Source organism: Marmota monax, unplaced genomic scaffold (genome assembly GCF_021218885.2).
Source record: "Marmota monax isolate L192 unplaced genomic scaffold, Marmota_monax_Labrador192_F-V1.1 WCK01_AAM20220418_F8-fsc00044, whole genome shotgun sequence".
NCBI lineage: Eukaryota > Metazoa > Chordata > Mammalia > Rodentia > Sciuridae > Marmota > Marmota monax.
Window position 1 is genome coordinate 15,716,422 of NW_026695198.1, and position 25,368 is coordinate 15,741,789.

At 37.0% G+C, this 25,368-nt stretch overlaps 1 pseudogene; it reads left to right on the forward strand.

Moving 5' to 3' along the window:
- The window catches only part of LOC124082097 (large ribosomal subunit protein eL6-like), a 123,548-nt pseudogene extending 111,150 nt beyond the window's left edge, over positions 1 to 12,398 (forward strand).
- Positions 12,399 to 25,368: the final 12,970 nt, after the last annotated feature.

Consider the following 25,368-nt stretch of genomic DNA (forward strand, 5'->3'; position numbering starts at 1 on the left):
GGAATGGTTGGATCTGGATGTCTTATGGAGTCATTAAACTCAATCAATGGGTTGCTACTAAAATCACAATGACAGCACAGGCCAGTTTGACAAGGATTTGGCCAATACTAGACTCAATTATGTTATTCAACACAGAGGAGACTTTTAAAATAGCTAAATTTCCTCCTTGTCGATTCATTCCTCTAAGCACGTGGTTCTGAGATCAACTATGCTATGATTTCTATATATATCTCCCTTAGGCTGGGATTGGTATCTAATATTTGTGCTTCCTTTTGTACTTGGCATTTGTATTTAGCTACTAGGTATCTGTTCTTTCTAGCTGCTATCTGGCTAAAGAAGCCAGATAAAGATCTAAGGTTAAAAACAAAAACAAAAAGAAAGTCATTGTTAAGAGAAGCTGTTTTTTAAAATTTATTTTTTAACTACTAAACAAATATTATATGTATTTATAGACTACAACATGTTTTGATACATGTATACATTGTAGAATGACTACAAATCAAGCTATTGATTGAACATGTGTATTACCTTACTGTGTTAGTCAGTTTTTTGTCACTGTGACAAAAAGACCTGACATAATCAACTTATAAAGAAGAAAGATTTATTTTGATTCACAGTTTCAGAGGTTTTAATTCATGATCCTTTGACCCAATTTCTTTGGGGCTGGTGGCAAGGCAGTATCATGGTGGAAATATGTGGCAGAAATCTGTTCACCTCATGGTAGCCAGTAAGCACAGAGAGAGACAGGAAGGGGCCAAGGTCCTAGTGTTCCCTCCAAGGGCATGCCTCCAGTGACCTAACTTCCTCCTATTAGGCCTCACTCTTAAAGGTTCCACCACCTCCCAATAGCACCACAGGCTGGAGACTAAGACTTTAACACATGTTCTTTTAGGGGATACTCTAGTTCCAAACTATAGTGCTCATGTACTTATTTTGAGGGGTGATAACACTTAAAACCTACTCTCTTATCAATTTTCAAGTATATAGATATTATTATTTGCTATAGTAATCATGATGTACAATAGATCTCTCTCTCTCTCTCTCTCTCTCTCTTTGCCAGGGGGCCCTAGGGATTGAACTCAATTGCATCCAACCACTGAGCCACATCCCCAGACATATTTTGTATTTTATTTAGAGACAGGGTCTCACTGAGTTGCTTAGCGCCTTGCCATTGCTGAGGTTGGCTTTGAACTCACAAACCTCCTGTCTCAGCCTCCCAAACGGCTGGGATTACAGGCGAGCCGCTGGGATTATAGGTGTGTGCCACCATGCCCAGCTAGATCTCCTGAATTTATTCTTTGTATCTGGAATTTTGTATCATTTGACTAATATCACCCCAACTCCCCTGCAAGCCTTGAGTAATTGCCATTTTACTATTTGTTTTTAAGAGTTTGACTTTTTTATATTCCACCTATAAGTGACATTGTATGGTATTTGTCTTTCTGTGCCTGGTTTATTTCACTTAATATTATGTTCTTCAGGTTCATTTATATTGTCACAAATGACAAGATTTCCTTGTTTATAAAGGATGAATAATATCCTATAATGTATATGTCTTCATTTTCTTTATCCATTCATCTGTTGATTGACACTTAAGCCAGTTTTATTTCTTGGCTATTGTGAACAGTGCTACAATGATTATAGGAGTGCAGATGTCTCTTTGACACTGATTTTATGTATTTTGGATATATATCCAGTAGTGGGATTGCTGTGTTATGTGATAGTTATATTTTTAATTTTCTGAGGAACCTCAATACTTTTTTCCATGTGATTGTACCAATTTACAGTTCCACTAATAGTAAAAAGAAAAAGTAGAAAAGGCTTCCCTTTTCTCTACATTATTGGCAACATTTGTTATCTTTCATCTTTTTAATAAAAGCTATGTAGGTGATGGTGCGTGCTTTCAATTTTGCATTTCCCTGATGACTAGTGATGTTGAGCGTTTTTTTTTCTAAGCCTCCTGGCCATGTATATATCTTCTTTTAAAATGTCTTTCCAGGTCCTTTTCCAATTTTATATTCATTTTTATTTTCTTGCCATTCAATAGTGTGAATTCCTTTCATACTTTAGAATTAACCACTTATCAGATGCACGATTTGTGAATATTTTCTCCCATTCTATAGATTGCCTTTCATTCTGATGATTATTTCCTTTCCTGTGCAGAAGCCTTTTAGTTTGATGTAGTCCCATTTGTCTATTTCTGCTTATTGCCTATACTTTTGGGGTCAGGTCCAAAAAAACACGTTTGTCCAGATCAATGTCAAAAACCTTTCTCCTTATGTTTTCTTCTAATAGTTTTATAATTTCAAGTCTTTCTTTTAAGTCATTTGTCCATTTTGAGTTATTTTTGTATATGTGGTGAGATAGGGGTCCAGTTTTATTCTGAAGTAAATATTCAGTTTTTCCAGTACCATTTATTGAAGAGATTGTCTTTACCCCATTTTATATTATTGACAGTTTTGTCAAAAACATAAATAATGTGTGGATTTACTTCTGGGCTATCTCATCTGTGCCATTGTCTATGTGTCTTTTTTTTTTTTTTTGCCAGTCCCATGCTATTTGGTTATTACATCTTTATAATAGATTTTGAAAGCAGGTAGTGTGATGCCTCTAGTTTTTTTTTATTAATATTGCTTTTTAATTGATTTTTTAAAAAAATAAATGACATTACAATTCTTTTTTTAAAACTTTTTATATGTATGTACCTTTATTTTATTTGTTTATTTATATGTGGTGTGAGAATCGAACCCAGTGCCTCACATATGCTAGGCAAGCAAGCATTCTATCACTGAGCCACAGCCTCAGCCCCTGCAATTCTTATTACATGTATAAGCAAAAATTTTCATATTTCTGGTTATATATAAGGTACATTGACACCCAATTCATGTCTTCATACATGTACTTTGGACAATGATGTCCATCACATTCCACCATCCTTGCTAATCCCCTACCCCCTCCCTTTCCCTCCCACCCCTCTGCCCTATCTAGGATTCATCTATTCTTCCCATGCTCCCCCTCCCTACCCCACTATGAGTCAGTCTTCTTATATCAGAGAAAACATTTGGCATTTGTTTTTGGGGGATTGGCTAACTTCACTTAGCATTATCTTCTCCAATGCCATCCGTTTACCTGCAAATGCCATGATTTTATTCTCTTTTATTGCTGAGTAAAATTCCATTGTGTATATATGCCACATTTTTTTTATCCATCCATCCACTAAAGGGCATCTAGGTTGGCTCCACAGTTTAGCTACTGTGAATTGTGCTGCTATAAACATTGATGTGGCTGTGTCCCTGTAGTATGCTGTTTTTAAGTTCTTTGGGTATAAACTGAGGAGAAAGATAGCTGGGTCAAATGGTGGCTCCATTCCCAGATTTCCAAAGAATCTCCATACTGCTTTCCATATTGGCTGCACCAATTTGCAGTCCCTCCAGCAGTGTATGAGTGTACATTTTCCCCCAAATCCTCACCAACATTTATTGTTGTTTGTCTTCATAATAGCTGCCATTCTAACTGGAGTGAGATGATATCTTAGAGTAGTTTTGATTTGCACTTCTCTAATTGCTAGAGATGATGAGCATTTTTTCATATATTTGTGATTGATTGTATATCCTCTTCTAAGAAGTGTCTGTTCAGGTCCTTGGCCCATTTGTTGATTGGGTTATTTTTATTTATTATTATTATTTTTTGGTGCTTAGCTTTTTGAGTTCTTTATGTACCCTAGAGATTAGTGCTCTATCTGATATGTGAGGGGTAAAAATTTGCTCCCAGGATGTAGGCTCTCTGTTCACCTCACATATTATTTCTTTTGCTGAGAAGAAACTTTTTAGTTTGATTCCATCCCGTTTATTGATTCTTGGTTTTAATTGTTGCGCTATAGGAGTCTTATTAAGGAAGTTGGGGCCTAATCCCACATGATGAAGATTAGGGCCTATTTTTTCTTCTATTAGACACAGAAGTCTCTTAATTCCTAGGTCCTTGATCCACTTTGAGTTGAGTTTTGTGCATGGTGAGAGATAGGGGTTTAATTTTATTTTGTTGCATATGGATTTCCAGTTTTCCCAGCATCATTTGTGAAGAGGCTATCTTTTCTCCAATGCATGTTCTTGGCACCTTTGTCTAATATAAGATAATTGTAATTTTGTGGGTTAGTCTCTGTGTCCTCTGTTCTCTACCATTGGTCTACCAGTCTGTTTTTGTGCTGATTAGGCATGCTGTTTTTGTTAGTATTACTCTGTAATATAGTTTAAGGTCTGGTATAGTGATGCGACCTGCTTCATTCTTCCTGCTTAGGATTGCTTTAGCTATTCTGGGTCTCTTATTTTTCCAGATGAATTTCATGATTACCTTTTCTATTTCTATGAGGAATGCCATTGGGATTTTGATCATAATTGTATTAAATCTGTATAGTGCTTTTGGTAGTGGGGTCATTTTGATAATATCAATTCTGCCTATCCAAGAGCAAGATAGATCTTTCCATCTTCTAAGGTCTTCTTTGATTTCTTTTTTTAGGGTTCTGTAGTTTTCATTGTAGAGGTCTTTCACCTCATTCGTTAAGCTGATTCCCAAGTATCTTTTTTTTTTTTTTTTGAGGTTATTGTAAATGGGGTAGTTTTCCTCATTTTCTTCTTAGAGGATTTGTCACTGATATACAGAAATGCTTTTGATTTATGGGTGTTGATTTTATATCCTGCTACTTTGCTGAATTCATTTACTAGAAGTTTTCTGGTGGAGCTTTTTGGGTCTTCTAGGTATAAATCATATCATCATCAAATAGTGCCAATTTAAGTTCTTCTTTTCCTATCTGTATCCCTTTAATTTCTTTCGTCTAATTGCTCTGGCCAGTGTTTCAAGAACTATGTTGAATAGAAGTGGTGAAAGAGGGCATCCTTGTCTTGTTCCAGTTTTTAGAGGGAATGCCTTTAATTTTTCTTAATTTAGAATTATGTTGGCCTGGGGCTTAGTGTAGATAGCCTTTATGATGTTGAGATATGTTCCTGTTACCTCTGTTTTTTCTAGTGTTTTGAACATGAAAGGGTGCTGTATTTTGTCAAATGCTTTTTCTGCATCTATTGAGATGATCATATGAGTCTTATATTTGAGTCTATTGATGTGATGAATTACATTTATTGATTTCCGTATGTTGAACCACCCTTGCATCCCTGGTATGAATCCCTCTTGATCATGGTGCACCATCATTTTGATATGTTTTTGTATTCAATTTGCCAGAATTTTATTGAGAATTTTTGCATCTATGTTCATTAGAGATATTGGCCTGCAGTTTTCTTTTTTTTTTTTTGATGTGTCTTTGCCTGGTTTGGGGATCAGGGTGACATTGGCCTCACAGAATGAGTTTGGAAGTGCTGTCTCTTTCTCTGTTTGCTGAAATAAATTGTAGAGTATTGGTATTAGTTCTTCTTTAAAGGTGCAGAACTCAGCTGTGTATCCATCCGGTTCTGGGCTTTTCTTGGTTGGTAAGCTTCTGATGGCATCTTCTATTTCGTCACTTGATATTGGTCTGTTTAAATTGTCTATATCTTCCTGATTCAATCTGGGCAAATCATATGACTTAAGAAATTTGTGGATGCCTTCAATGTCTTCTATTTTATTGGAGTATAAGTTTCCAAAATAATTTCTTTTCAAAAAATATTTTCTTTGTTGTTGATAGACCTTAATTTATTTACTTATATGTGGTGCTGAGAATTGAATGCAGTGCCTCACACATGTCAGGCAAGTGTGCTACCACTGAACCCCAACCGGAGCCCTTAAGATTGCTTTGATTATTCAGAATCCTTTGTGATTCTATATGAATTTATGGATTTCTTTTTCTATTTCTGTAAAAATGTCATAGAATTTTGATAGAGATTACACTGAATCTGTAGATTTCTTTGGACAGTATAAATATTTTAATGATGTGAATTCTTCCAACATGTGAAAATGGGATATTATTCCACTTATTTGTGTCTTCTTCAATTTCTTTTATCAATGTGCTACAGTTTTCAGTGTACAGCTACTTCATCTTCTCCGTGAAATTTATTCCTAATATTTTACTTTGTTCGAAGCTGTCCTAAATAGAATTATCTTCTTGATTTCTTTTTCAGGTGGTTCATTATAAATGTACAAACTTGCTACTGATTTTTGTATGTTGATTTTATATTCTATATCTTTACTGAATTTGTTTATTAGTTCTAATAATTTTGTAGTTGGCATCTTTAGGGTTTTCTTTATATAAGATCATACCATCTGTGAACAGGGACAATTTAACTTCCTTCATTCCAATTTGGAGGCCTTTTATTTTAGAGTAATTTAAGATGGTCATAATTTTTTGCAAGTAATTTATTAATCTTGTGAATTATACTAAAAACTTCCTAATAATGAATCCTTGCAATTCTGGGGTAAAGCTTGCTTTTTAAATGTTGTATATTCAAGAACTATATTGCTGATTTCATTTTCCCCTATTTCACATAAGAATGTTTATAATTATGTTCCTTACTGGGAACCTTACTGAGAATGACTTATAGTTGTGAATGAGCATATATATATGTATATGTACATGTGCAATTTTTATCTAATTATGGTGTCAATCATAGGCTAGATTAGCAGGATGGTTGAGAGGTTTCTTGTTTATGCTCTAAAATGATATGAATATCATAAATTAGTCTATTTCTCAAAGAATTTGTAGAACTCATCTCCAATCTATTGGCCTTAAAGCCTTTTTAATTAGGGCATTTTCATTTTACTCAATAGTTACTTATTTGTGTGGGTTTCTACCGTTTTTGAATTAATTTTTATAATTTTTTTACTTAAAAATTATCTCCTTAAGATTTTCAGATTTGTTTCTACAAAATTTTACATAGTAATTTCTTATAATTCTAACATCTTCCTACATATCTCCGTTTGTTATTGTTATGGTTAGGTACAAAGTGTCCCCTAAAATCTCATGTTTGAGATAATGTAAGAACTTTTATAGGTAAAAATATTAGATCATGAGAGTTATAAACTAATCAATGGATTAATCCCCTGATAGGGATCACCTGAGTGATAAAATTGTCAGTTAGGATATGGCTGGAGGAGGTGGGCCATTGAGGGTATGCCTTTGGGGTTTATATTTTGTCCCTGGGGAGTGGAGCTCACTCTCTGCTTCCTGGTGATAATGTCCTCAGCTGCTTTTCTTCTTCACCCCCTTCTACCATGATATTCTGCTTTGCTTTGGGCTCAATTGGACTTGACTGTCTATGGGCTGAGAACTTTAAAACTGTGAGCACCAAATAAACTTTTCCTCCTCTAAAATTGGTCTTGTAAGAATTTTTGGTCACAACGGTAAAAAAGCTGACTGATAGTTATTATATTCTATTTTAAATTTTAATATTTTAATTTACCACTTTTCTTTTTTTGACATTGAAACTGACAAAAGTTTATGTATTTCATTTGCCTTTTGAAAGAACAGGCTTTTGGTTTTCTTGATCATGTTTATTCTTCTGTTTTTCATTCCATTATTTTTCCCTGTTATGCTTCTTTATTCCTTCTTTATACTTCTATTGATATTCATCTTGTTGTGTTCCTAGTTAGTGAGTTTTATTTTCTAATATATAATAGTTTTAAAAAGCAAAATGTATTCTCTTTTGTGATGCATAAGGTGATTTTTATTCTTATGTTGATCTTGTTAGTTGTGTTATTCAAGTAGTCTTCAATCATACTTTTGTATGCATGGTTTTACAACTTATGAAAGAGCATTTTAGTTCTCTATGAAAGCCCTTTTGTTTTTTGTTTTCTCAAGTATTTCCGTAAATATTTAAGTGTAAAGTTGGCAAGAGTTGTGAGAGAATCTATTTATTAGCCAGATGTTATTAAAAAGTCCATTTGGTAAGATACTTTAAAATATTTTAATTAGTACATTATTGTTACACATAATAATGGGGTTCGTTTTGACATACTTGTATGGAATATAATTTGTTCCATTTCAATCCCCATCACTTCCACTTTCTCTTTTCTCTCTCAGTCCTCTCCTTTACTAGCTTCTATTTATTTGCTGCTTTTTAAAAAAATTGGTGCTTTATGGACATACATAAAGGTAGAATTCACTGTGGTATATTCTTGGTTTTATTTCTTGAGCTTTAGGGGTCTTTTTAAGGAACTTGGTGCCTGTGCCACTATGTTGGAGTGTTGACCTTATGTTTTTTCTAGTAACTTGCAAAGTTTCTGGTCTAATTCCTAGGTCTTCGATATGCTTCAAGTTTACTTTTATGCAGGGTAAGAGATAAGGATCTAGTTTCATTCTCCTATATCTGGATATCCAATTTTTCCAGCACTATTTTATTAAAAAATTGATCTTTTCTTGAACATATGCTTTTGGTTGAGTATCAGATGACTATATCTCTGTGAGTTTTTCTCTGTGTCTTCTTTTCTATTTCATTGATCTTCATGTATGTTTCAATGTCAATACCGTAGTGCTTTTGTTACTGTAGCTCTGTAGTATAACTCAATATCAGTATAATTTTGATTCCTCTAGTATTGCTCTTCTTGCTCAGGCTTGCCTTGGCTATTTGGGGTCTTTTATCCTTCCATATGTATTTTAGGACTGTTTTTTTTTTTTTAGTTCCGTGAAGAATGTCACTGGTATTTTAAAGAGAATTGGATTAGATCTGTATATTACTTTTGATAACATGGACATAAACAAGACTGATAAACCCCTTGTTAAACTAGCCAAAAGAAAGTGAGAGAAGACCTAAGTCAACAAAATTAGAGATGAAAAAGGAGATATTATCATAGACATTTCTGAAATACAGAGGATCACTAGGAACTGTTTTGGAAATTCATACTCCAATAAACTGGAAAAATTTAGAAGATATTGACAGATTTCTAGGCACATATAACCTACCCAAATTGAACCAAGAGGATATAGAAAACAGACAGATTAGTATCAAGGAATAAGATTGAAGCAGCCATTAAAAGTCTTCCAACATAAAAAGCCCAGGACCAGCTATATTGTCAGCTGAGTTCTATCAGACGAGTAAAGAAGGACTAATGTCTATCCTCCGATTATTCCACGAGACAGAAAGGGAGGGAATGCTGTCAAATTTGTTCTATGAAGCCAGTACCAGACTTGGTACCAAATCCAGACAAAGACACATCAAAGAAAGAAAACTACAGACCGATATCCTTAATAAAATGTTAGTTTTTAAAATAAACTATAAATTAATATTAAATAATAAAATATTAATTAATAAATACTAGAAAGCCACATTTAAAAACACAAGAATATTGTACAAGTATATTTCATCCTAGGGATGCAAGTTTGATTCAATGTATGCAAACCAATAAGTATAATTAATACTTAAATAGAATTAAAAACAAGAATTACACCATCATCTCAATAGGTGCAGAAAAAGCCTTTGACCAAATCCGGTACTCTTCCATATTAAAAATGCTGGAGGCACTAACGAACCTACCTCAGCATTATAAAGGCTATATACAACAATCCCAAAGCCAGCATCATACTGAACAGAGAAAAACCCCAAAGCATATTCTCAAAAATCAGGAAGTAGATAAAGGATATCCATTGTTATCACTCCTATTCAATATAGTTATTGAAACTCTAGCTAAAGCATGCAAAAGAAGAAAATTAAAGGATACAAATAGAAAAAGAAGAAGTCAAATATTTGTTTGCTGATGACATGATCCTATATGTAGAAGATCCAAAATACTATATCAGAAGACTTCTAGAGCTAATAAACAAATAGAGCAAATAGCTGGGTACAAGATCAACACACAAAAATCAATAGCTTTCCTATACTCCAATAATTAATATACTGAGAAAGAAATCAGGAAAAACATTCCATTCATAATAATCTAAACAAATAAACAACAACAAAAATAAATCTAACCAAGGAAGTGAAAGACCTCTATAAAACCAGAACACCAGAGAAAGAAATTAAGATTTCTGAAGATGAAAATACCTCCTTGTATAGGCAGAATTAATATTGTCAAATGGCCATACTACCACATGCAAGATACCATTTTAGTAAATCTATAGACATTGCTATTTTACCTAGGAGTGGTTTCTGCTAAACCTTGCCAATTCTTTCGTTTTAATGAATCACATCAGTGTCGTATTAATAACTTTATCTCTACCTTGGCATCGCACCATGCAGTTATGACAACTTGTAATTTTTGTCTTTTTACCTTTCCTTAATTACATATTTTTGAGGTACAACTTTTTTTATTCTTTTAATTATCTGAATCTAAAGACCCAGAGCATTGTGCTAAAAAATATTCTTTTTATTTTCTCTTTACTCTGTCTTATGACCACACCTGAGAGCACTGATGAAAGGTGATTTTCTTTTTCTCCTCTCTCTCTTCCCTTTTCTTCCCTTCATATTTATTTGTTTGTTTTAGTATTATGGGAGCTTAATTATTAAACAATAGTTGCTTTTTCCAATCTTGCAAGATAGATGGTGAAAAGGCTGAGAAGCTGGACACTAAGGAGAAGAAACCTGGAGCCAGGAAGGCTAATGCTGTTGGCATGGTTAGAAAGGGTGACCCTAAGGCTAAGAAACCCCAAGTGGGAAGCCCCACTGCAACCAAAATCCTTTCCTGGTTAGAGAAATTGGCAGATACTCCTGATCCTCTATGTATTCCCCAAAGCCCAAGTATAAGGGGAAAGTAATCAGCTGCTAAATCCAAGGTTGGAAAGAAGAAAAATGAGAAGGTTCTTGCTGCTGTCATAAAACTAACTGGTAGTGACAAGAATGGTGGTACCCGATCAAACTAAAAAGTTTCTTCAAAGCAAAAGAAATAATCTGTGAAGTGAACAGAGAGCCTACATCCTGGGAGCAAACTTTTACCCCTCACACATCAGATAGAGCACTAATCTCTAGGGTATGTAAAGAACTCAAAAAGCTAAGCACCAAAAAACAAAACAAAACAAAACAAAACAAAAACAAAAACAACAACAACAACAAAAAAACCCCACAAATAACACAATCAACAAATGGGCCAAAGATCTGAATAGACACTTCTCAGAAGGGGATATACAATCAGTCAACAAATATATGAAAAAAGGCTCAGCATCTCTAGCAATTAGAGAAGTGCAAATCAAAACTACTCTAAGATATCATATCACTCCAGTCAGAATGGCAGCTATTATAAAGACAAACAACAATAAGTGTTGGTGAGGATTTGGGGGAAAAGGTACACTCTTACTCTGCTGATGGGACTGCCAATTGGTGCAGCCAATATGGAAAGCAGTATGGAGATTCCTTGGAAATCTGGGAATGGAACCACCATTTGACCCAACTATCCTTCTCTTCGGTTTATACCCAAAGGACTTAAAAACAGCATACTACAGGGACACAGCCATATCAATGTTTATAGCAGCACAATTCACGATAGCTAAACTGTGGAGCCAACCTAGATGCCCTTCAATAGATGAATGGATTAAAGGAATGTGGCATATATACACAATGGAATTTTACTCAGCAATAAAAGAGAATAAAATCATGGCATTTGCAGGTAAATGGATGGCGTTGGAGAAGATAATGCTAAGTGAAGTTAGCCAATCCCAAAAAACAAATGCCAGATGTTTACTCTGATATAAGGAGGCTGACTCACAGTGGGGTAGGGATGGGGAGCATGCGAAGAATAGATGAATTCTAGATAGGGCAGAGGGGTGGGAGGGAAAGGGAGGGGCCAGGGGATTAGCAAGGATGGTGGAATGTGATGGACATCATTATCCAAAGTACATGTATGAAGACACAAATTAGGTGTCAACATACTTTATATACAGAGTTATGAAAAATTGTGGTATACATGTGTAATAAGAATCATAATGCATTCTGCTGTCATTTTTAAAAATCAATAAAAAAAAAAAGAATGGTGGTACCCAGTGAGTAAACTTTGCAAAATGCCTAGATGCTATCCTATTGAAGATGTGCCATGGAAGCTATTGAACCATGGCAAAAACCCCCTCGGTCTGCATGTGAGAAAACTGAGAGCCAGCATCACTGCTGGGACTAGCATCACTTCTGGGATCATCCTCAGTGGGCCCACAGAGGCAAGAGGGTAGTTTTCCTGAAGCAGTCTTGCAGGGACTTGCTACTTGTGGCTGGACCTCTTTCCCTCAATCAAGTTCCTCTGTGTAGAACACGAAATTTGTTATCATCACTTCCACAAAGATTGATAACAGCAATGTGAGAATCCCAAACCACCTTACAAATGTTTACTTCACGAAGGAGCTGCAGAAGCCAGACATGAGGAAGGTGAGATCTTTGACCCAGAGAAAGAAATATGAGATTACAGGGCAGTGCAAGGTTGGTCAGAAAGCAGTGGACTCACAAATTTTACCCCAAATCAAGAGCTACTCCTCAGCTCTGGGGCAACATGTGATTGATTTTCTCTAACAAATGGAATTTATTCTCACAAATTCGTGCTCTACATTTCTTACCAAGAACTTAATTAAATAACTAATACATTTAGGTCAACATATCTTATTAACTTTTATTGACTTGAGTGCTATATTTTGAGGCTTTCAGTTTTGTTAATTTTTATGTTTTATTGTTTCCACATAAGAATTCATGATACAATCATAATAGTTCAAATAAAGTATACATACTCATTATTATTTTTAGATAATGAGGAACTACAGTTTGCTACAGCATGTATTATCAGCATTTCCCTAATTAATATTTGGTGACTATTTTATTGAAATTAGTGTGTGACAGGCTCTCCTATTTTATGAAGTTTTTGCATAAAAATTGCTTCATATTTCTCAAATTAATGTAAATTCATATTCTCATGGATATAAAATGAATATTGACTATGAAATAGAAACATGGATAGGGTTTTAACCTGAAGTTTAACCTGCTTTCCTTACATTCTCTTCTACTTGAAAATTTACAGTCAGGGTAGAACTCAGTTTTGAAGGACCAAAATCTTACAATTTTGATATTTATTGTTAAGAAAAAGAATATTAAATGAAAAATACAAAATTAGATACTGAATTATTTAAGAAACCATAGCAAAATATAGATTTTTTTAAAAAAAGGCTGCTAACCCCAACAAATATTGCAAAATTAAATGCCTAATCTTTGTTTTTGTATTTTTCCCCTCTATATTTTGGCTATAAATATGCTACCATCTCTTCCTATGTCAATTTTGTAGTATTTTCTGCCATAATAATAAAAAGATTAATTCAGCCCTCTCTTTATCATGGTTGATCAAAACGTTAATATTACTAATAGTTTAGAAAAGCTTCTTTCAGCTTCCTGAAAGAATCATTATTGTGATACAATCATGAGCTGTCACAGATGTGCTCTTTCTTCATAGCTCAGCTTTGTGCAATGCACTGTAAACTCAGGCATTTTGTGTGGTTTTAAGGAAATTGGATATGCCTGGGAGAGGGGAATATGTTGTTTGAATCCAGAATTACTACTTACTAGATGTTCTTAACTTTGGGTATTTAACCTGTGTCAGATAAATATTAGACTGTCAAATGCTTCCAAGCCAGTATTTTTTAAATTAACTTAAAGAAAGTTTAAATTTCATAATAGTCTGATCTATAGTTTCAAGAGTTATCTTTTTAATACCCTTAATATTATGAGATGAGAATTTTGAGATTTAAAGGCATATGAGAGCTTACCTAAAGTGACACTGCATGTGGACTGTGGGCTGTGTGCTGAATGGACATCTGTGTTAACAGTATTTATATCATGAACGTTACTGGAGGCAGTAGCAATAGTTATAAGATCATTATGTAACTCACTGTGGTATTGGGAATTGAACCCAGGACCTTGTGCTTCAATCCCTAGGGACTTGTGCATACCAGGCTAGTGCTCTATCACTAAGCTACATTCCCAACCCCCTGCCTACATTTTTTAAAATTTTATTTTGAAACAGGGCCTAGGCTGGCCTCAAACTCCCAATCCTGCCTCAGTCTTCTGAATATTTAGAGTTATAGGCATGTGCCATCATCCAGCAAAAGCAAATATCTTTTTAAAAACAACCCCCGCCCATTTTGTCAATCCTTTATACTTGGCCCAACTTCTTTTTATGAGTTTAACCAGTTTCCTTGAAAAGTTATTTCTCTGTTTAGACTTTAAAATCCCTAATAAGACCCTCACAGGACAACTATTCCTAGTTCTCTTAGATTGACTCTCTTTGTGCACAACAGAGCACTCAGGGGCTGAGCTGACCTCTCAAAGACCAGTTCCATTAAGGCTACTGAGCACAAGAAAGTACCTTTGTGACTGATCATGATGCAACTGTCTTTTAATATAGCAGCATCCTCATAATAGACCTTCCATAACCAATTGTGAAGGAAAATAAGTTTGAAAGTAGGAATACAGTAGAATAAATTATACCCCAAAGCAATGATGAGTGTTCTGTTACCTAAAATAATATTAAATACTAACAGAATAAAAAGTGAGAGGGAAGAAAGAAATAGAAAAGTTGGCAGAACAATATATATATATATATATATATATATATATATATATATATATATATATTTGGTACCAGGGTGCTTAACCACTGAGTCACATCCTCGGTCCTTTATATTTTTTGAGACAGAGTCTCACTAAGTCACTTAGGGCCTTGCTAAGTTGCTGAAGCTGGCTTTGAACTTGTGACCCTCCTACCTCAGCCTTCCGAGTTGCTTGGGTTATAGGTGTGTGCCACCATGCCCCACTGTTCCAACTTTTTAAAGTTTTCTATCATTTTTCAAAAAATAAGCACACTAAAATATCTTTGCTGTCAGTTGTATATTACAGTAGAATGAGCCAAGACTTTGGAGTAAGATAGAACCGGTTCTGTTCCAACTCACTGTGATATTGGACAAGGTATTATAACTATGAGAAGTCTTAGTTTTCTCATCAGTAAAGAGGGGATAATTTTAAGCTTGGAGGGTTGTTGCTATTATCATGGAAAATCTGCAAAATGCTGAGTATGCTCTTTGGTACCCTCCTTGTACTCAATGTTAACTATGTTATCATTCACACTAATTGGGAAGGCTTCATTTTTATTAAAAAAATAAACTACAAGACACATACACACACACACACACTCACACACACACAGACCTATTAGTGCATTATTGTAGTTGCAATGTAGAAAGAGAACAAAGAAATCCATTGGTATTTCTGGTAGAATAAAAAGCATATGGGGCTGAGAAGGCAAAGATACAATTAAAATTGTATTGAGCAGGTATTTATGTATAACCTGGTGTGATGGTTAATTTTATATATCAACTTGGCTAGGCCCACAGTTGATTTGGTCAAACATCAATCTGGATATTACTGTGAAAGTACTTTTTGGGTGAAATTAACATTTAAATCGGTAGAATTTAAGTTAAGCAGATCACCCTCCATAATGTGGGTGAGTCTTGTTCAATTAGTTGAAGAATTGAACAATGAAATCCCTAAAGGAAGAGGAGTCCCAGCCTCCAGACTGCCTGTGAACTCTGGCTGCAATATCAGCTCTTCCTTGGATCTGCAGTCTGCTTCCCTGCCTTGCAGATTTTAGACTTGCCAGTCCCCACAATTCTGTGAACCATTCCATAAATAAATGCTTGCCTCTTCTTTCTATCTCTCCATCCTATTGATTCTGTTTCTCAGAAGAACCCTGAATAATAATATTGATTAATACCAGTGAATGATAAATATTAATTTCTAGTGATCCTTCAAGTTTATGTAGGACATCCAATTGATTGGGGCCCTGCCTGATTTTGGCTTACTTCTCTTCTTTTTAAGATTTTCAGGGTTTCTTTTTTTTTTTTTGCAGGGGGCGGGCAGATTCTTAATATCTTTGTTCAACATTTGCTCTTTACATTATGGATGATCGACAAAAGCCAGAAAATATCAAAGACTGGGCAATTTATAATCATTTAAAAATGTTTATATATTTTATTATACAAACCATCTGGGATGGTTAAAAGAGTGATAATAAAACAGCACCAAGAGTTTATTGATTTTGTTCTGGGCTAATCGTGTCACAGAGGTTATCTCAGGTAAGCCTCACAGTGACCCATGACATGGGTACTCTAATTACACCTAGTGTACAGAGGTGCACATGAGCAACACACTCAGCAAGTGCTAGGTTAGAACTTGAACCTGGTCAACTAATTCCAAAGAAGGCTGTGTTGGTTTCCTCCCGTAGAGATGTGTCTTTTTCATTTTTTTCCCCAAGGTGGGCAAGACACATCTCAGAGCCATTTATGGCATGAGTCTCTGTGCTGGTGTCATTTTTCTGGAACTGAGCTAGAATTCTGGAACTCAATTAGAACAGAGATCAAATGACTTGGCTGCAGAACCAGTCCCTTGCACCTCCTGAGTTAAAAATTCTCATTTATGACTATTAATATTGAAAGGGTTGAAATGTATCTTTATATCAGTCATCAATTTTCCCTTGCCTTCATGGAGTTGCTGCAGAACAACTCTGGGGAAACTTCAAGGCAACTGAAGCAGTCAGGAGAAGAAGCAGAGGATCAGGGAACTTAGGAAATGTAGGACTCCTAGAGAGCTTCTTATCCTTTGCCTCGTTTCACAGATAAGGAAACTGAGGCATGATGTTAAATCACCCAAACACAGGACCATACACTGGAACATGTAAAATTTAATGTGCACATAGAATCATTTGGAATCTTGTTAAAGCAGATTCTGATTTTGTGGGATTTGATTTGGGCCCAGAAGTCTAAATGTCTAATAAGCTCCCAAGTAAAGATGCTGCTGCTGATCCAGGGGCTACACTGTGAGTAGGAAGGAGAGAGATGTATTGTGACAGGGAAGCTAATAGAAGAGGAAGGAGCAAATTGCATTTTACTAGGTCCCATAATAAGTGGAAATGACATTTACAGTGTTTATTAATACACAGATGATCTCTTAAAGTACTAATTTATTGATGATGACATGATTTGTTAGTGTTTGAAATCATATCATCATCATTTAAAACTGAGAATGACATTGAAATTTTTTCATGGGGATTAAGAATTTTACAGGCTAAACAATATACTGATTTTTAATGTGTGTAAAGTTAAGCAGAATGAATATGATTCAATGAATATGATTATACTGGTACATAATTGGAAAGCTACAATTTAATAGTTGCCTGTGTGGAAAAGACCTAGAGGCATTAGTTACTAGTAAGTTTATTGAGTCAATAACATAAAATACAGTTTCATTAACAGAAGTATAGGGTATGGGGAAAAGAAAGTTTTAGTTTCCTTCCACATTGCCCAAGTTGTGACATATCTGGAAGCTATGCTCAGTGCAGGGTATGTCACAAAAAGGATATTAGAGACGTGGAATGCCTTGGGTACTTGGTGACAGACATGATAGGATCATGAATTTGAGGAATGGTTAAAAAAATTGTGCATTTAACCTGAAGATTAAAGTGACATACAGAACAATGAAAGGACTGACCCAGATATTTGAAGGTATATCATATGTGTGATAAGATCAGGCTCATTCTATGAGACCCTTGAGTATGATTAGGGTCAGTAGAAGTGGACACCAGAGACAAATTCCTGCATACCCTAAAGGCATTTGTGGAGAGATGAAAGAAGAGAACTGGGAGTTGAATTCCAGCTATATGACCTTGGGTACTCTTAGTCTCAGGCCCCCTCCCCATTTGGAAAATGGAAAAAAAGAATTTTTTCTTTCTGATCATTATACAAAGTTTAAGAGATGAAATGTGAAAACACATAGCCAAGTGTGATAGTGCTGATTCAATCACTTTTTAAAATATCATTAACCAGAGAAGTCTAGCCACAGGTAACCCAGAAAGAAGTAAGTTACCCCTCTCTGGAGGCATACAAGTCAAAAACAATTGACCACTTGGGAATTAGGGATGAGAACCTTGCACAGATTTTTCTGCCAGCCAGGAAGTGTTATGCACCTTGAATATGATTGATGGGTTCCTTTCCAATTTTAAGAGTCTGGGGAGACTGGTATCACCACTCTCTTTTCCTGGCTATTAAATATGCAAGTGGAAAAATTGCTTCATTCAATTGTAATGTTATTCACCTCTCAGTCCAAGATAGGGAGGCAGAAATGGACTTTAAGCTTGTCATTGCTGGCTGCCACATAGAACGATCTTCCTTTGAATTATAAAATGGTACCATTTCCATTTTATGATGATATTAAGGACATATTTTCTTCAAAAATGGTGCCATACAGAGTAGTCTCCTATTTAGTATGATTTGAAAAGAGCAAAGGAAGATTTAATTTTTACCTAATCATTTTTCCCATTGGTCCTGATACACATCTTTTAGTTCCTCTATTATTGCCATTTCTTTGTATAGAGCTATCAAAATGTGAATGTGATCTAGGATGACTAACCTCAAGCCATTATCTGTCATTAATATCTTGGCCAGACTTAGTCTGGGCATTGTGTCTTATTGTGATGCTCATGAAAATGCACTTTTCCGTTCTCCTGCTGTAAGAGTGTATTGTTGGCTGACACCCCAGCTGCTAGCCTTCTGGATTCTCTACCAACTGTGTATTCAATTCCATTTTTGTGTGCCATTCTAATCAATGATTAACCATAGTGGACTAATGTAGGTGAATTCATAAATGATGTGGGATTCCTCCAACAGGTGATTTTATTGAGGACTCTCCAATCCGCCTGACCCTTCCTAGACACTTGCAGTAGTTCTGGACTCTTCCTCCCCAATACTCTCTTCCTCCCAAGCATTCCACCTGCACTGTGATCTGAAGGCTCTGCCTGCCTCGTCCTGCTCCCTCCTCTTTATTTTTCACAGGCATTTTCCCCAACCAGTCTCTGTACATCTAACTTTTGGGGGACCCAAATTAACATGAGTGGTGCCAGAAGTGGACTGAGAAAGCAAGTGGTAACTTGAGGTTGTGATGTGGGCTTACTCACAGCTCTAAAGCCAAAGGGGAAACCATCCTGAGTGATATTTAGGGATAGGAGGTCCGTGGCACAGGATGAAGACCCAAATGCTAAACTTTTCACCTATGGAGACCTGAAAAAGTGTTCCTGTGAGGCAGCTCCACTTAAAGGAGCAATGATTAGGTGTTTTATAATTATGGGGCAAGAGAGAGGTATTGATAAGGGCAATAGGGTTGACTGGTTATACTTATTTGTAATAATGTCTCTTGCAGATAATGAGATGGGGGCTTTCTGATAAGAAACTGAGGACCTTGACAAGCAGTTAAATGCTAAATGTAAAATGTAAGTGAGACACAGCTGAGCAGAATCTAACTATTAGTTAGATAATTATTTAGAAATGCAGAGCATGTCTGTTATGCTAAGGTCAGAACACTGGTGGGAAAACATGGAACCCTGGAATATGGGTGAGAGCCATCTGAATGAATGTCTCTGAAGATGCTCCAAACCCTCTCAGTCTGGCAAGGAGGCCCACTCTTTCTGAGTATGAGCCAGTGGTTAGCCTGATAGAAGATGTTGCTGAAGTCTTGTTCCCACTGCCTCACCTGGCTGCCAGGTGGGTGGATACTAGGTTAAATTCCAGCATTATCTGACTGGGGACCTACTGGGTCTGATTAGGGAGAAGGGATATTGTACACTGAAGGATTTTCAGAATTCACTAGAATGTACCTGCCAATTGAAAGAGTATCCCCCGGAAGTAGATTTTTGAGGGTGCTTCATCAATGGAACTTGAATGTATGATTAGAATTACAAGAATTCGTTTTTATTGGGGACATTTCCTGGGATATGAGGTTAAAAAACCTGGCAAACCCTCCACAGGTTGAGGTGAATTTATTGCTAAGGTAGCACATAGAAACCTGGAAAAAGTGATGGCCCTTGCTGAGGAAAGTAGAGATGTTGTGTTTCTTTGGCAGACAATAGAGGAAGGAATAGAAAGGTGCAGGCAAGTGGGTGTGCCAGAGGGGATATATTATGTGAAGATTGACCAGAGGATTCTGTTAGATGAGAGGAACACAGCATTTACCTCTCTGCAAGAGAAACAACAGCATCATTAAGACATTTGTTGGTAGTGCTCCTCTGCAGGTCAGGGATGATGGTAGAGGAGATAATTAAAGAACTAGATCTCACATCTCCTGCACAAGGAATATAGGCTGATAACACCAGATGCTCTCCCTCAGAATTTACCACCACATTCACCATGAGGTCACCTTCCCCCATGAATGGCATGGACAGCCATTCATAGGTACGAAGGGAAAATACTGGCAGATTGAAGACAAGGAGGTCTTGGATGGAGTATTGTGAATGATGTGCAGTAAGGCCTCTGTGTCCTTGTGTTCTGCATCCAGGAGTTCAACTAACTGTGGGTTGAAAATATTCAGAAAAAAATTTGCATCTGTGATGAATATGTACAGACATTTTTCTTGTTATTATTCCCTAAATAATACAGTATAAAACCCTTTTATGAGGTTTTCACATTGTGTTAGATATTATAAGAAATCTAGAGAGAATTTAAAGTACATGAGAGAAAATGTGTAAATTATATGCAAATACCATACTATTTTATATAAGGGATTTTATCATCTGCAGATTTGATATTTGTAAGGGTTCCTGGAATCAGTTCTCCTTGGATACTCAGAAATAATAGTACTTATGTGGGAAGATCTTTGTATCACATATTAGCTCCTACTAGAAAGCATTCACCACAGAAGAGGAACTGAATAACCAAGCAGACAAGATGGTGCAGCCAGTTGAAGTTAGTGGTCTTTGTCATCAGCTTCCAGACCTGGCAGAAAGAGACATGAATGGAGGGGCCAAGGTGGCAGTGAGGGAGGTTTAGTTTGGGGAGTTACTCCTGCCTGAGTATCCGAACTGCTAGCAACATAGACCAGAACTGAACTGATGGTATGTTAATATTCTTTGAGGGGACTTCATTGCTCTTATGATAGGTTAACCACATTGAGCCTGATCTACCTTGAAGGGCCAGCAGTTTATCACAGGAATGAGCACCTATTTTGGACAAGGGTTTGTCTTTTCCTCGGCAGACCTCTAGCCAACACCATTGCTGAGGGCTCACAGAATGCTTGATCCATAGGCAAAAGATCCCACACAGTACAATGCCTGATCAGAGAGCCACTTGGGTGAGGGGTTTGCCATGATCATGGATCATTCAAATCCAGAAGTCAGCCTCATAAAACACTGGAATGACCTCCTAAAGGCATAGCTGAAACAGCTCAGGTGACATTCAGAAAGAAGTGCCATCCTCCAGGCTGTAGCAGTGTACACATTAAATCAGAGACATATATATGCTGCTGTGTCCCATAAAGGAAGAATACAGGGTCTGGGAACCCCCAGAGAGGAGTGCTTCTACTTATCATCACTCCCAGTGACACCCAAGGGATTCTGTGATTCCCATTATCACAATTCAAAGTGCTAGTCTTCAGTGCAGATGCACTCTTACAAGACGGTCCCAGCAGGTCCCATTGAACTATAAACTGTGATCATCACCAAGACACTTTGGATTCCTCATGTACAAAGATTAGCCATGGGAAAGAGGGGTCCTTATTGTGGTGGAAGTAATTTCCCCTGAGCCACAGGAGGAGGAAGGGCTGCTCTTACATGATGGGGGCAAGGTGGAATACATACAGAATCTGGAACCCTGGAGATCCATTTGGAAGCTTCCTGATACTCCGTTGTCCCATTTTGACTTTGACTGTAATACTACTCTAAGAAGAATATAATCACCAATGCCTCAGATGCTTCAGGAATGAAGGTTTGCATGAAATTGTTGAAGTTGAGGGGACCAGTGCATGGATGGAGAAAGAGGAGGAAGAGGATGAGAACCAGACAGGATCCCAAGACTACTATCTGCAGCACTGGCAATGATGACTCCTATTCCTAACCTTTCTCATCCCAATTTCCCCTCAGGAAGAGACCTATGAGATCCATAAAGGACCTGCTTCCTGAATCTGTGTAGAGAAGTAGATTGTGCTATGTGATGGGGTGACCATGGGGGCCAAGAAAATGCAAAACTCAGATCTCACATCTCCTGCACAAGGAATATAGGCTGATAACGTTACTTGTCCTTTCACTCCCTCCTCGAAGTTGCTCAGTCCATACCAAACTCAGATCTCACATCTCCTGCACAAGGAATATAGGCTGATAACGTTACTTGTCCTTTCACTCCTTCCTCGAAGTTGCTCAGTCTATACCAAATTCAGATCTCACATCTCCTGCACAAGGAATATAGGCTGATAACACCAGATGCTCCCCCTCTGAATTTACCACCACATTCACCATGAGGTCACCTTCCCCCACCTGAGATCTAAGCATGTCCTCCTGAGAGATGTGAAACTCCAAAAACAGTAGACTTTGGTTCAGGATTACCCATCAGTCATCAGCAAGCTGAACTTTTCTAGGACCAAGGCTCTTCCTCCCTTTTCCCTCTCCTTCACTGGATTCAGCTGCATGTTCATCGGAAGTCTCTTCCTACTTGTTCCTTTTCTCTCTCCTCTCTGTGAGTTTCCTTGCTAAATTTATCTTGAGTGTGTAATCCTGTCTCAGTATCTGCTTCACAGAGGATCCACACTCAACTCATACCATATGAAATGATTGACTTTTGACTCAGTCCTGGATTCAAATCTTATTTCTTCCCTTTATTAACTATAAGACCTTCTGTCATACAACTTTCTCTTATTTTCCCCACCAAGGAAAATATTTCTTACTCTTAAAATTACAGTGAATATTGAATGAATTCACACTTGAGGAACACCTATCACATGCTTCCTATATCAGCAGGTTCACAATACATCCCCATCTAGCTAGAGTTGGGTCAGAGGCAGCTACAGTGGGTACTGTATCTCTATGTGAGCTCCAGATGCCTTCTATTAATTGACTGAAATCCAAAATCCATCTTCATCATTGTTCTTTAGCAGGGCAGCAAGGTAGTGGGACACTGTACTATTGAATTTTGGTAAGAGATTGCAAGGAAGTAAAAGAGGAAGAAATCCTAGCCTTTCTTATATGACAAGCTTGTCTCCCTTGCTGAGCCTCCCCTTAAAGACTTGATAACCTGGAAATTAAGATGCTAGGAATCAAGGAAGGGAAGGGTGGGGCACAGAAGTGAGAACAAACTTGATAGTTTTCTTTTCTTTTTTTTTTTTAATTTTTTATTGTGGGTTGTTCAAAATATTACAAATTTCTTGACATATCATATTCCACACTTTGATTCAAGTGGGTTATGAACTCCCACCTTCACCCCATACACAGATTGCAGAATCACATCAGTTACACATCCATTAATTTACATACTGCCATACTAGTGTCTGTTGTGTTCTGCTGCCTTTCCCATCCTCCACCATCCCCCCTCCCCACCTCTCCCCTCCCCTCCCCTCCTCTCTCTCTACCCCCTCCACTGTATAACCCTGAGGGTCTCCTTCCATTACCATGCAATTTCCCTTCTCTCTCCCTTTCCCTCCCACCTCTCATCCCTGTTAAATGTTAATCTTCTTCTCCTGCTCTTTGTCCCTACTCTGATCTTAGTTACTCTCCTTATATCAAAGAAGACATTTGGCATTTGTTTTTTAGGGATTGGCTAGCTTCACTTAGCATAATCTGCTCTAATGCCATCCATTTCCCTGCAAATTCTATGATTTTGTCATTTTTTAATGCAGAGTAATACTCCATTGTGTATAAATGCCACATTTTTTTTTATCCATTCGTCTATTGAAGGGCATCTAGGTTGGTTCCACAGTCTTGCTATTGTGAACTGTGCTGCTATGAACATCGATGTAGCAGTGTCCCTGTAGCATGCTCTTTTTAGGTCTTTAGGGAATAGACCGAGAAGGGGAATAGCTGGGTCAAATGGTGGCTCCATTCCCAGCTTTCCAAGAAATCTCCATACTGCTTTCCAAATTGGCTGCACCAATTTGCAGTCCCACCAGCAATGTACAAGTGTACCCTTTTCCCCACATCCTCGCCAGCAAATGGCTGTCAATCTAACTGGAGTGAGATGGTATCTTAGGGTGGTTTTGATTTGCATTTCTCTGACTGCTAGAGATGGTGAGCATTTTTTCATGTACTTGTTGATTGACTGTATGTCCTCCTCTGAGAAGTGTCTGTTCAGGTCCTTGGCCCATTTGTTGATTGGGTTGTTTGTTCTCTTATTGTCTAATTTTTTGAGTTCTTTGTATACTCTGGATATTAGGGCTCTATCTGAAGTGTGAGGAGTAAAGATTTGTTCCCAGGGTGTAGGCTCCCTATTTACCTCTCTTATTGTTTCTTTTGCTGAGAAAAAACTTTTTAGTTTGAGTAAGTCCCATTTGTTGATTCTAGTTATTAACTTTTGTGCTATGGGTGTCCTATAGACTTCAAACTATACTACAGAGAAATAGTAACAAATATAAATATTTTCTTTATAAACTATCCAGTCTTATACTACAGAGCAATAGTAACAAAAACAGCATGGTACTGGTACCAAAACAGGCGGGTGGACCAATGGTACAGAATAGAGGACACAGAGACCAATCCACAAAACTACAACTATCTTATATTTGATAAAGGGGCTAAAAGCATGCAATGGAGGAAGGATAGCATCTTCAACAAATGGTGCTGGGAAAACTGGAAATTCATATGCAACAAAATGAAACTGAATCCCTTTCTCTCACCATGCACAAAAGTGAATTCAAAATGGATCAAGGAGCTTGATATCAAATCAGAGACATGCCGTCTGATAGAAGAAAAAGTTGGCTACGATCTACATTCGGTGGGGTCGGGCTCCAAATTTGATAGTTTTCTTAAGGACAGTCCCCTGTTCTGTGTAATTTTTAGTGTAAAGTTTTTTTTTCTTTCTTTCTTTTTTTTAAAGAACCTTAAAGGCAACAACAAGATAGAAAAGAAGCCCCCACCCATGGTGTGGAAAAGTGGTCCTGTCTGTCTGAGCAGCACTGGCTATGTCTGATTCTTCTCCTCAGCATCCGCTTTTGTCTGAGGGCTCTTGAGTGTCTCACAAAGGAGCTGCACATCTGATTCATGCTCTGAAGAGTATGAATGGCCATGACTAATGGCTGGGGAACTTTCTGAAGAGCCTTGAACGTTTAATCATCAGGAACAATTTAGTCAACTTCAACTGAAGTTTTCTTAAGCTTCACATACATCAAAATTTGCTTGAGAATATGAAATAAAAGTTTTCTATGCTGCTCACATGGTGACTGACTCCTTGTTGATGTGGGGTCACTATTAGTACCATCTGGGCCAGTCTGCAGAAGAGTCAGTCTTTGTGAACTTTCTTTGTGTGGTTGGGGACAGGGGACAGAGGAGGGAAGGAATTGAATTAGAACTTTAGTTGTTCTCTATGACCTGGGGCCTTTAAAGTTAAGTCCATATGGGGCTTTGAGTCCCTACTCTCACTAGGTCATGTGAGGAATAAACTAAACGTGAGAACATACTTGCAGAGCAGAGAAAGTGCCTGGC